Source organism: Manis javanica, chromosome 11 (assembly GCF_040802235.1).
Source record: "Manis javanica isolate MJ-LG chromosome 11, MJ_LKY, whole genome shotgun sequence".
Taxonomy (NCBI): Eukaryota; Metazoa; Chordata; class Mammalia; order Pholidota; family Manidae; genus Manis; species Manis javanica.
This window is the reverse complement of record NC_133166.1, coordinates 51,645,001-51,659,435: the sequence shown is the minus strand read 5'-3', so window position 1 is coordinate 51,659,435 and position 14,435 is coordinate 51,645,001. Positions and strand designations below refer to the sequence as shown.

Genomic DNA, 14,435 nt, shown 5'->3' with positions numbered 1-14,435 from the left:
GTAAATGACCATAATCACAGAACTGTTGCTGTAATTAGGGAGAAATATTCATATTTCAAAAGAACTTTAAGTTTTTGGAAGGCTTTCTATCAAATTCCTTTAACTGTTAGTGCTCCCACCCACACGATTTCATAAAACTCAAAGGGATGTGTCTGTTAGGTGCGGCACAGAGTGGATGCGAGAAGTAGGTACAGCAGGAGGGGGCCCTCCCTGATGACTAGTGAACACCTGGTAGAAGTGAACTGACCTAGAGACAATCTACCTGAAACCCTTCATCTGGAAGATCCCTTCAATGTGGGGGAAAAAAAAAGACAAAAAAAGGATAGAACCATTCTTTTTTTGCCAAAATATTGTGATGCACAAGCATATGTTCCAGCTAGTTTCCTTCCTGATAAAAGGCTTATTTGTTGTCATGTAAACAGAAGCTGTGTGCAGAGGATCAAACTATTTTAAAACATTAAAAATAATTTATGAGAATACTCTTCCTTGAGCTTTATGGTACTTATTTTTTACTGCAAATATACCTAGGATGAAGGACACTATTATACAGATATATGGTCAACAAAGAAAGGTCAAGAAAAGTTGTAAGATCCAAATAGTAAAATTCATACAGTATTCCTCATTTGCATCCATACTTGGCATCCAGCCTGTGACATATTAAGTAATTAAATCTCTATTTCTTGAATGATTAAAAAAAAGCTCAAAGACATATTTATTTCTTCGTTTTAAATAATTCTGTCATTTCTTCATACCCTGGTTTGTTCCAGAAAGAATTTCAGCAGAAATGAAAGCACAAAAAGCTTAGGAACTTATATAAGACTGCATGCCTCTACAGTCTGAGGGTATGAATGTCTTTGTAGCATTAACTTTCTATCAGTGTTCATGTGGAATAAAAGAGACATTTAATTGTATGTTTTATATTTTAATGTTTCTTTAAGTTCTTATAGCTGTTACTAATAAGCAAAGGAAAAATAACTAAGATCCATGCATGATATGAAGGGTATCTGAAACTTAAAATTAATCATAAAAAACATATGCATGTGTGTGTATACTTTTGGTTGGAACCTCACAAAGATTGATGTCAGATGATTAGGCTGTTTAGGAAATCAACTGAAGTCAACAAATATCTAGAATCTATTTGAACAAGGCATTCAGAGAGGATATGTGAACAGAGCACCTTCCATAGTAACATGATGAAGACAAGTACACAGTTAACCATCATAATGAATACTCCAAATCAGGTCTACAAGAAAGGCAGAGACAAAGCAGAAATCATGGTGACGGAAGGGGAGCAGGAAAAGCTTCACGGAGATGGGCGAGGTATGAAATAATGAGTTGGATTCTGACATGTAGAAACGGTGATTTGCTTAATAGTACAATGATAAATCTTTAAGATGCATTTGCTTGAAGGGTCAAACTGTTCTGATAATCTAAATGAAGAAACTAGTGTCATTTATTCAGAACTGGCATAATGCAATTTATTTTAGGAGCTTACCTATTTGCTAAAAATTTCTCTTCCTCTGCTTCTCTAGGCAGTGAATGTGAGCCAGTTGGCGGAAAGCCCTTCATAGCAAAAGTAGCTAAGTGTGACATGTGACATGCTTGGAAATCTTTCAGGTTGAATGGCTTTGAAGAAAAGTCAAATATCATTCGTGTATAATTTATGAGCACAAAAATTTTGGGCGATATGGTTAAATGCTTCTAACTAAAATGTTATACTGAAAAGCTAGTTGCATACTCATGTCCTTTGAAAAAGCCCAAGGATGGCACTTGGCGACATGGGAATCTACGTATGATTTTGCTGGCTTTTGTTATTACTTGAAGGAGCTTACTATGCAGACTAAATTCTCAAGTAGTGGGTTTTGTTTTCTTTTTTTCTGAGCACCCCCCTGTGCACCATGTCAGTGTGATGTGAAGCAGCAAGGAAGAAGGAAAGATCAAGTTCCAGGCTTGCCAGGTGCACCAGGGACTTTTCCTTTGAGGCTTCCAAAGCATTTACACACTTGACAAGTAAACGTTCAGATGCTGCTGTACCCCAGATCTGTCTTCTGAAGAAATATGCTGTGTGATATTCTCCATAGCATGGTGACCTCCTTTACACTAAAGCTGCAAGGCTGTGGTGGCATACAAATTTTAGACCTTGAGGTTTTACTGAGTAATCATTTAAATAAAAATCAGATAATAAAAAAAACACACCATTTCAACCCTATAAACCAAATCAAGGTATTCATCTTCCTCCTTTTATATCTGGGATTCTGAGGCCAGGGCCAAAAATGTCTCTTATATTTTGTTTTGGAAATTTTTCCCACCCAGCACCCCCTCCACAGATTCTGGGAGGAACCAATTATGTTGCTGATGCAGGAGATGCACATTTGGCTGGCTGGATGCCTATTTCTTTCATTAGTGCCTTGTCTAAATGATGATTTCTATGTAGGTGAAGGGATTTGGGAAAGGTGTGACATCTCCCAATTTCCTACAGAGGCCAGGTGATGTGCAGTGGTTCCACTGGCTTGACGGGTACCTTTTCTACAGTGCTACCAGGTGGGAAACACTGAGGCTGGCAGCATGTTCTGGCAGACTGGGAAACCCCTGCTAAGGGCACCCTTAGGCCCATCGGAAGCCCTGGGTCGCAATAAAGCAGCAGCAAAAACGCTTTGCTCCATGGCTCCAGGGGGTACCAAGCTGAGTCAGACTTGGAGATTCTTCACCCCTGCCTACCTCTGTCTCTTTGTTGGATTCAGCCACTGTCTACATTTTGTTCCTTCTCGAATCAGCACCTAAATGGATCCTACAGACACATATGATTGGATTTCCTGGCTCCACAGTCTGCTTCCTAATTCCTTTCTCCTGGCCTGCCAGGCTTGCCTATGCTCAGCACTCACAGTTCCCAGACAGAAGGGGCATGATAATGAATCTAGATTATACCTGGATTTGAGACAAATTGCAGGTAAATATCTATTAAAATAAATTTAATCAATTTATATTTTTCATATTTTGCCAACACCAAACCACCAGGCTCTGTTGGTTTTCTGACAATTGATGTAGTACATTTTAACTCTACGTAAAGCAGGTGAATGGAGATTTACTTCAATTCTTTAAAAATTTATGACATTTCTTAAAAAGCCCACTTTGTATTACTCAGAAGCTCAGAAATACATGTTAATATTTCTAAATACTTTCTAAGAGATTTTTCTTTTTCTTTTTCTTTAAAACATAGCCAATTTAAAATAAAACTTACAAACACCTTAGAACATATGGGCTCTACACTGGTCCCTTAACAGGGGCAGCCAGCGAAAGATTGATAACTCCCTCTGTCACCCATTCTGAGTGTGACCTCAGAAAAGTTAATTCATATGTCTAAACCTCAGTGTCCTCATCTATCCCCCACTCAAAAGACTGCTGTTAGAATCCGATGGGAATGTATAAGTGTTTTGTGAACTACCAGTACTACACTAACTTATTTATACCTCTTTTTTCTCCCAAAACTCATTTGAGGTGGCTCATAAAAATATATACAACTCAACAAGATCAAAATAAGTGAGTTTATTAGGGCAAGGAAATGATTTACAAATATAATGAACTACACATAATTATAAGCAACAGAAACAGAGTGTTGGACTTAGCCAGCAGGTCTCAGTCACTAAGCCAGCATCTGAACATTAAGTACACATTGCCCTCAACTTCAGCTCTATAAACAAATATAAAAGGAAACTGAAATCATGGTCTTTGCTTCTGGAAAGATTTAAAAAGTCTATAAACAATTTCCTCATACTCTGTAGGGGCAGTAGTGAAAATGGGGCATGTCAGATGCCTGGCTCTGGGATAGTGAAAATAAGCATGGCTGTATTGAAGAGGCCATTTGGGGTCCATCTTATTTTAATAATCTATCTTTCACACACGTCCTCATTGCTGACAAAATAACTAATTAAGGAAATATGAGAAGATGAAGCTTCTGGTGTTTTAAAAGCATTTCTCCCTCTTTACAATAATGGAGAGGAAATAAATTAATAAGAGGCTTGCTATCCTGATCCATTCCAGATTGTTTCAAGAGCTGTGTGATACCCTCACCTGGAGGATGATTTGTTCATATCTGTAGCCATAGTCTGTGTTAGGAGGCAATGCTCTGAATGGCAGGGAATGAATTAGTGTACAGCTAAGTAGTTGTTCCCATCCCCTCCAAAAAATGACTTAAAAAAAAAGATAGCAGTTTCTTTCTTTCCCCTTTTAAAGTCTAGATGTAGGTGATTCTGAGCTGGAAGGACAGGTCTGCCATCCTTAAGAAGGGGCTTCCACTTCTGGTTCCATGGCTGATATTTTTGCTCTCTCTCAGCTGGTGGGAAGAAGAAGGGGCCAAGAAGGCAAGACCTGGCTGGAAGCTGGACACCTCATTTCCACTCATGTCCAGAACTGAAGACATGGCTACACCTGGCTCAAGGGAGGCTGGGAAATATTTTAAAATGTGCAAATATGTTTAACAAATCGACTATTATGGAAGAAGGAGACAACTAGCAAGTCAGCTACAGTTTCAAGAAGGGTCACAGTGAAGAATCACCATCCAGAAGAAGCCATGTGGCATGTGAGCTATCACCGACTACCTGGGGCTCCAGTCTTAGTTTCCAACCAAGAAAATGCACACTGCCTCTGCAAGTCCAGAGAGTGGGAACTAAAGTAGTGGTCAGAGCCTCTCTTGCTCTATGCATAAGAAGAGAGATATTTCCCTTTCCTTTGTGGAAAGACAGATTAGTCCTTCCAGTGGCACAAGGAGGATGATAAAGGGAAGAAGACAGAGGAAGTAGGTTTCATCTATTTATCACAGTGTCTCTACGATTTCTTGACAAGATTTTACAATGTTGTTTCAACTTACAAAACAAGTCAATGTTATATGCTATTACATAATCATTATGTTTTTGCATTGTTACATTTATATTATTCCATAATTCTTATGCTATTATAATGTAATGTTATATTGTAGTTATTCTCCATTGGGTTAAAATTTTGCAATGTGGAAGATGCATCTGCTTAATTTCGGTGAATTTTTTTGTGACTCTCATATACAAAGAGGCCAGGGAAAACAATGGGCTCTTTTGAGATTGGTAAGTGTACATTTGGTAGTGGCTGGGTATTTCTGGAAAAAACTCACAAACATGTTCAGGCTTTAGGATTTAGTTTTTGATTGTTTAAGGTCCAATTCCTTCTCAGGGTTTAAGATTAAAATTGTTTTACTGAATGTCCTAATAATACTACACCCTTTGAATTGAAAAAAATTTGTTTCTTCCTGATTGATCTGAAAATGAGAAAATTTCAGAGCTGGCACATTGCATATTGGCTGCCCATTAAACATGCTCAGGTGTGCAATTATTTTGACCGTCAATTATAACTGACAGCATTGTCTTGCCTCCAAACTCACCTCTCTGAAAGCAGATTGTGAAGAACTTACTTGTCTAAACAAAGTGTGATTTGTGAAAAGTGTCCGTGGCAGAGATAGCTAGCTCACTCTCAGTATGTTTTCTTCTTTTGCAGCGAGAAAAAGAATCTCTGAGTATAGGGGGGTACCTGCCCTCCCTGAATAAAGGCCACATTTCTCAGCTTCCTTTGCCAATAAATGAGGCTTGAGTGACTAAGTTCTGGTCCTTCACCTTTAGCCAAAGTGCTATGGTTAAGGTTAGGGTCAGATCTTTAAAGGCAGGGAGGTGCCATTTACTTCCCCTGTATCCCTTGGTATCTCTACTTGGGTCTGGCAAGAGGGCTCCCATCCTGGGTCCTCACAGGCTGAAGAATTACAGCATGAAGGGGTTGTGCTCATTTAGAGCCCATATCCTTTCTTATACACATGTCCTGGGTATTCAGAACCTTAGAACTCCATGTCCAAATGTGCACAAAACCTGCACAGGCCTCTTCCTCCAAGGTTCATCCCCCAGGGATGGATTGTGTTGTTGCGTACACACCCTGGGGCACCAGGAATAGCCAAGGCACTGCCATTCGCATGCTATGTGGATGGAGAAAGGAGGAGGAGTACAGGCCAGTTCTCCTTATGTCTGCATTTCTGGACTGTAACTGTGATCTTAAATTCAAACTTGGCTTTCCAGGAAGGTATATTTGTGAAGGAAGAAAGACAAAGCATATTTAATGGTTGTTGGCTTGATAACTTAGTATTTTTTAGGTATACAATGATTATGTGGTCCTTTACTTGCATTCTTACTCTAGGCTTTGCAAATGTCAGGGACAAGCTTAACTTCCCTCTTCCCACTGGCTGAAGTGTGGCTCAAGGAGAGGTGCTGAAGCAGCCGTCCTGGACCATCAGGTGGAAGGGATGGGCTCAAGACGGCACAGCAAACCGGTAACATTAGTCTAGGGTCTCCTGACTTCATCTGGACACCAAAAGAGCCCTGGGCCACCAAATTGGGCTCTCCTGTGAGAGATGCATGAAACGCTGCATTTTTAAGCCACTTATTTTTGAATCTCTTTAATAACAGCCTAACCTATCTCCTGTTTATACAGAATTTAATACCTGGAAAATAGAGTACTTGAGTTTTGTGATCTAAATATGTATTGGCTTAGTGGTTGGAAGGTGGGCAGTGAGTTACATATTGCAGATTAGAAAGCTGGTGACACTTGTCATGCCTGTAATGACTTGCAAGTCAAACCTTGTAACTCCTAAATTAGCGGCTCCAGATGAAACATTGGAGAAATTCAGAATATTGGTGTGTCAGTTGCTTCCTGCAACTTTCAACAATGTTATTTATAAAAGAGACATGAACTTAGGCTAGAGGTATAAAATTTGGAAGAAGAGACAGATGGGGCTGCAGCTCTGTTAAAGGAGGTGCTCAGCCTGCAGCCCACAATCTAAGCTGACTAAAGGCTTGGTAATTTGGGGCCTCAGAGGGCTGAAAAACACAGCTGTTTCTGTACCTGGACAATGAAACAGACAACCTTCACAGGAGATGGCTGTGCCCTTAAGCCTTGGTGAAAACACCCTCCTTAAGAAGCCAGCCAGCGATTGGGAGCCAGCTCAGAGACAAAAGTCAGATCAAGGGTGTTGCCTTCCCTCTCAAGTTGATGATTTAGATGGCTCCATGCTCATTACTAATAAGATGAAAGAAAGGGATATGGGTAGAATAGAGAAGCCAGAAAATAAGACTCATGTCTTCCAATGGAACAGTTGTGAACAAGCATCCATTTGCCTCATGGTGTGCCTGCCTATAGGTCAGAGGCTGGACAGGTATGAATTACGCCTATTCAATTACAGCTGACCCTTGAACGACTCAGGAGTTGGGGGTGCTGGCCCTCTGATCCTTGTCCCTGTGCAGTTGAAAATTTGTGTATAACTTTTGATTCCCCCAAAAGTACTAAAAGCCTACTGTTGATTTTATAGTAGCAAATGATAAAATAGACTAACAGCTACATATATTTTATGCATTCATGACATAACTTTTTCTTAGTTTTTTTCAATATTTCTAGTGTATGTGATTCATTTATGAGTTTTTTCAAATTGTTGCAAACTGCCAAAATTTTGTCCAATACATTTATTGGAAAAAATCCATGTATAAATGGACCTGTGCAGTTCAAACTTATGTTGTTCCAGGGTCAATTCTAGATGCATCCATCTGTACTTGATTTAGAAGGTGGAAAGGAAGCAGGAGCCATCTTTCTGCTGCTCTGACTGCTGCCTTTGGCAAGCACTGTTGTGGGGACAGTTTTTTTGCTTCAGTACTCCAGTGACTGGTCAACAGCTTCCTGTGAGCTGTGAGATGGTGGAGGAGGCGAAGGCCAGGTCAGTGCTTCCATGTCTGGGTACTTGCTTCATGGGGGATAAGGAGCACTTGTAGTGGTGGCAGTGGGAACTTACCTACCCCAAGGTTGCACCCACAGAGGTGTGCACTTTCAGTTAACACCTCTAGGGGTGGCCTCCCAATTCCTCATCTTCTTGACTATGGTAAGGCTGCACCTTCCCTGGAGGCCAGGTCAGTGGCAACGTCTTCCAGTCTTTACAACTATTTTGCCAGTCCCCAATTGTCTAGTATAAATTTTCCTTCTGCATCAATAATTAGGATCTCTCTCTAAAAGCTGAATCACAGAACTACGTCTAGACAACTCCCTGGCTGTGATTATGTGCATGTGGGACTGAAGAGAAGCAAATAGACTGGAAACCTAAAGTCTTGAGGGAATTGCATTGCAAAGAAATCACAAGCCTGGTCAAAAGTCTATGATTATTACCCCTAAAGTAATCTTAGGCCCCTAAACCTGATCTATGAAAACTGTGCAGCCCCAAAAAGACCCACTCTCCAGTGGTGACTTCACATAGCCATGACTGATAATGGACAGGGATAACTTCCTAAAGGCATACAGAGGCTATCAGACCAGGGAATTTCTTCCAGAGAGCCCCAGTGGGAGCTACAAACTGGGCAACAGTCTTACTGCCCAGCAGAGCCCTTTTGTAGTTTCTAGCCCGTAGAATTTCCCACTCACTCCTGGCAAGTGTATGGGAAGATGGCTGTGCATGGATATTTGGGTTCTAAAGGGTTCTGGACTAGGCCACACTAATAATAATCCTCCCATATCTACTCTCCCTTTTGCCTTTAGTAGAAGAATCTTGAAAAGATGGCCACCCTGAATAAAGACTTCACTTCTCCACTTCCCTTTCAGCTTAGCCATGGACCACATGACCAAGTCTGGGCAGAGCAGAAGTGATAGTGCAACTTCAGGGTATCTAATGGAATTTGAACTCAGGCAGTCGGACTTCAGAGTCCACATTTTATTCATTATTCTATGTGCCAGAATCTTCCCAAGTGCTAGAGATAAAATAGTGAACAAGATAGGCAAGATCCCTGTTTTCAAAGAACTTCCAACTTGAGAAAGGGCAATATACAGATACTGACATGACTCAAGAGGAGACATGTAACATAGAAAAGCAAATGAATGAATAATATAATTCAGATGGTGAAAGGTGCTTTGCTGGAGATAAAGCATGGTGGTATGATATTGGCTGGGGTTGCTATTTAATCGGTGAAGGACTTTCTGGAGAATGCATATTACCTAAGATCTAAATTTGAGAGAGGACCTATGAAAACCTGGAATAAAGAAGTTTCCAGGCAAGGGTAATAAAATGCATAAGACTTAAGGCAGTAATAACTTGGCATGTTTGAAGGACAGAAAAAATGTAAGCTTTGCTGGAGTAGTCAACAAACAAGGGAGTGGCTATGAGAAGTATAGCTGCTAGGTAGGTATCAGATTGTATATGGTGTGTAAGTTGTGCTAAGTGACTTGAATTTAATTCTTAGAGCAAAGTGGTGTAAGCTTATTTCTATGAATACCAGGGCTATCTCACTCATATCCTTATAAAACCATGAGTGGACATTTTCAATAATAGAAAACAACAGTTGTTGCAAACACAAATGTTCTATAAAAGAAGACTTTTCCAAAAGGTGGTATACACTGGCTACTTGAGATCCTGTTTTTTTTTTTCTTTTTATATTAAGTGATCCACAGCATCTCTCTTCTCCCAGCCTCCTTACACGGGGCATGGTGGTTCTCAATCTCATGCCTGCCTAGCAGAAAGACTCCAGTTGGAGGGGTTGGGCTGTGTGTGAAATGTTCATGGAGGAGACACTCTGGCAGTACTGTTTGTGGGGATGAGTTTAATCCTCTCAAAAAGTGAGTCAGAATCTTTTGGATTACCTAGTAATAAGAACATTACCATGTTTCAGTCCCAAAGCTCCTAAGCGTCCAGACATTTAAGATGTGGGGGTCATGCTATTTTCCTCCCTTATTTAATATCTTGATGGAGAACAAATTAGATAATTCTTGGAGAACTCTGCTTAAAATACAAACTAAAGTCAGTATCTTTTCTTTTAGTTCCTCCTTTGTTCTTTTGCACATTTTATTCTCAATTGTTTTAACATGAGCAGGACTGAAAAAAATCATCTAGGTAACATTTGGAATAAGGTGGCTTAAATTGCTACCTAAACTTGGGCAGCAGCAACACTGTGAAGGCTGCCTTCTCCTAATCCCCTTCTTCTTCTCTGGGATAAAGGAGTGAGAGGGGTTAGTCACACACAGCCACTTCCACCCCTGTGATGCCCTGACGGCCTCAATGAGGCTCCTCATATCTCCCCAGCTGACTCCCATCCACTCATCTTTCCTTCATTGTATATTAGGGCTTCTCACTCTGGCAACTGGTCTCCAAACGCTGCTTCACCCAAGGCTTGTATAGCTCTGAAACACACAATGCAGGCAGGAGCACATACACTCCAGAGTGCGTAGAATTTGAATTAAGCTTCAGCAGGCCAAGCTGAGAGATGCTTGAGATCTAGGGCCTACTGCTGCTCTGGCAGTAAATGGAGGAAGACTGGGGTCCTTCTGTGGACAGACTATCATTTTGTCATTTCTTCAAGCCTGCTTTGTCAGGAAGCCTCTTTTCTACCTGAGACAAGTGAGGAAATATTTTAGGAGCAGTATTTCGGGTACTGCCCTTAGGTGGCTTAAGGAATAGTAAGGTACTTTAGGAACACACAGTGTTTTTAGATCTGAATGTTGAGCTTGAAAGAAAACACATTTTTTAGAAATAAATTCAAACTACTAATTACATGAGGATTCCTTTTTATTCCTTTTTTCTTTTAAGCATATATTAACTACTCTGGAGGTGGCAAAGGTAACATTCTCTTGTTTTCATCTACTAGAATTCAAACTAATGTTTGCTCCTTACCTCCTATCTAGCAAAGTGTTAGCAGTTAAATACAAGTATAAACTCAAGACTGAGTCCTAAAAGGGATTTTCAAAACTACAGTAGACCCACTCCACTATTCAATTTAGAGACTGGCAGAGGTCTGACTGATATACAGCTTATGGAATAGATGAGTTCTAATATGTGAAAAAGTAGAAATCAGGGAATTTTGAAATCAGGTAATTGCTTAAGCTATCCTATTAATGTTAGTCCACTAAATAACTTTCAAAATTTTCTGTTTTTGAACACTCATTTTGGATATGTGGCAATCATATATTTCTTGTAAGTATATCATATTTATGAAAATATATTGATTTCCTTTTGGCTGTCCATAAACGAGCCCTGAGAGCATAATGGCCAGTGTGTTTGCCTGCATAATGCCCTACAGTGTATGCAGAACATTACTGCACAAAGCCCTGAGATGGGGTATGATGTGCTTAGTGGAAATGGCAATGTAAAACAACCTGACAGCATCAAACCTCCAACTACTCTTTAGCTACTCTGAGACACCCACATTTACAGGTCTGCTAGTTCCTGGGTATGAAGAAAGAATTTTTAATGGGGCCAAATGTAGGTGTTTACAAGGGGGAATTGTTTTTTATTAGGAGCTGCCTTATGTTCAATAGTTGTATTTACTTTGTCAAGCTAGCCAGAATTAGAAATTCCCATTGCTAGGCAGCCTAGAGTGTCTGTGAAGTATTTCTGGGCATTGAGAACTGAGGCATGTGCTGCCCAAAGGCAGGTTTCATTACAGTGTGTTATTTAGTCCTCGTTCATCCCTCCCCAACCCCACTGCCCCCCCCAGACAGCAGTGCTTCTACAACAGGAAATCTTGGTTACTTTATGCTGAAACATATTTACATGACTGAAACACGACAATTAACACATTTGTAAAGCTTGAGGGGTAGGCACACTTTAATGGTTTTTTGAAGCAGGCTGATTTCCTGGAGCTTTTAATCTTATTTTATTTTGTTCTGCATGCATGAACAAGTTCTTCTTTACTATAGGTATTTGACAAAGTCTACCTGGTATGAATGTGAATGAAGAGAAAATTATACAAAAATTAACTTTGTTTTATCTTTGCCAAACTGTTCCTAACTTCTTTTCCCAGTTCAATGTATATTGAGGGCTATGCTATTATTTTTGACATGTTGTGTTCGCTTTTATACAAAGGCAGTTAGGAGGTAGGTTTTTGGTTTGACAAAATGAAATGTGGCTTTCTCTCTAACGACTGCATAAAAACTTTTCAGAATAGATGAAAAGTATTAATTTCAGCAGTGATTTTCTTCACTTTTCATGGTGAGATAAAGGTCCACTCTTCTAGGTAGTGTACATTTGACTTGCTCCCAACTTAATTTAATACCCAGGTGGTATTAAGTGGTAGTATTTGATAAGTTGCTACTGTGTGTTGTGTGTGTGTGTGTATGTGTGTGTGCCTGTTTATACATATAAATATAACATGGTAATGTTGCCATGAATATTTTACTATCTTTTAAGTCTGTAGATTAATTAATTGCTGAAATCTTGGTAAAATTTTGGAAAAAAGCTTTTGTATCAGAGACCTCTAAAATGAGATAAAAACTTCCATTTTCTTTTGATTTCTGAAAGCATGCTAACCCTGGAAACACTTTGGCACCCTCTGTGTCCCAACACTCACTTAAAAATTTATGGCAAATTTACAAATTACACTGGTTTCAAATAGTCATCCAGTACGTCTATCTCTCCCCTCTACACCAATTTCAAAGGGAGCTCGGTGAACAGGCTGGGCAAGGCGAGAGCCCTCTCTCTACATGCCTTTGGGCAGGGATGGGGCAGTACCAAACCGAGTGCTCTAGCTGAGGGATGCAGATTGGAGAATCAATGTAGTCTTACAGAAAACCTCTCCATGAATAATGGGAAATAAAATTAAAGGAAATGAAGCAAATAAAGCAAGAAAAAAAATACTGATGATCAGAAAAGACAAAATATTTGTGAGTATATAGATAAATGACTATGCCTACTTTTAGGGATTTTTTTTTTGGTTTGTTTATTTGGCTTAATCAAAATGCATGTTTCTACAGAAAAGTTAACAAGAGTTAAGTTTTATTTCCACAGGGTAATCTAGAAGTAGTTTCTCATAGAGATTATTTTCTGTTCTTTAAAAACTCATTTGCTTTTACATGTGGAGGATTTTTTTCCCCCACCACTTAACTTTACCATTGAGCTAATAAATCTTTTTACAAGGAGTTCTGAAAGATCCTCAAAATGCAGAAGAATCAACAACCTGACATATGAATCGGCTAAATCCTGCCTCAGGTTTCCACTGCAGCAGGAAGAGTCAGTATGGTTCAAGTGGAGACTGAAGTTTGCCGTCATTTCAGCGAGGGTCTGCAGGGAGGGGAACGCTCCTTTCGCTATTTGGTATTTGTGGAATTACACTCCAAAATGAAATAATGGAGGGAAGTGATTGTGTATTGTTACATAGGGTTAATTCTCTAAGTTTAAAAGATCTAGGTTAAATGAAATATGCCTATTCATGCATTTCTGTCTGAATCCCTGAATATTATACATACACACAAATCTCACGAGGCACTGAAAGCAAAGGAAAGCATGGTATGACCGTCAAATGGTTTCTGAAGTTCAATATTGACAAGTTTCACAATTCAACAAATGATGATAGAAAAAGTGGGAGTTTTTCCTTTAAAAATATATCAAGTAGTGGTATTTTTTCTTTTGTTTTCATTCTGTCTTATGTCCTAAAGGGCTTTTAGTTGCTCTAAAACCAACTTATACAGATATATCAAACAATTACCCAATGAAGTATTTGTAAATTACAGAACATATTACAAGCACATAACAGTTCTGTTTCTAAATGAAAAATTTCAATGAGCATCTTCAAGTTACCATTATAAATTTGTTTTTAAGTAACACTAATATTTATAAGTATTTACATCCTAAATCAGTTAATTGGCTTGTTTATTTTAATGGCCTATCTTAAATATCTTACAACTGATCTCCTTGAACATAAACTAGAATTTTTAACTAAATACTAATATTTCACACAAAAGGATCATTGATTATATTTTAAAGTATGGGTCAAAAACCATCTGAAAAGCTATTTAAAGAATAAAAATGTGAACATGATTCTTACTTCTAAACTAGTCAAAAGAATTTCCAAACTTATGTTAATGAAAGGGATTCACTTTAATTGTTCCCAAGCCCTGCAAACCATATATACATATCTTACACTGATGAAGGTGCTACATGAGAAACAAGTTCACAGGCTGATACACAACTAGAAATGCAAGAGTGACCAGTTTTAGTTACTAGTAATATATCAGAAAAATGTATTTATTGCCTGGCTATCCTTCCAGAGTTAGTGTAGTTCTTTTTTACTCAAATGGGTAATAACATACCTATCTCGGTTAGTTTATTATATATTTAAACAATGCAATTTTAGCAAAATTATTCACATGTATAAGAACTAGGTTTAATTTGTATTTTAAATCTATTATGTTAATATGCACCTTTTTTTATTATCTAAGATTTTTTTCCCTAAATCAAGAACTTTTAAAAACAGATGAAGTAATGCACAGAAGTTTATAAAACTATATGTACTTTCATATTTATTTCTCATACTTCAATGAGAACAGACACTATAACTTAGTTTTTCTTAACAGAAATACCCTTAAGATGTTGCACAGAATACTTCACATATTAATGCTTGTGGCCAACA

The 14,435-nt window shown here is 38.8% G+C and overlaps 1 protein-coding gene across 4 annotated transcripts in view; it reads right to left on the bottom strand.

Annotated features, from left to right (window-relative positions):
• The window catches only part of ELP4 (elongator acetyltransferase complex subunit 4), a 252,442-nt gene that overhangs the window by 6,329 nt on the left and 231,678 nt on the right, over nucleotides 1–14,435 (bottom strand). The gene's annotated exons all lie outside the window — the stretch shown is intronic.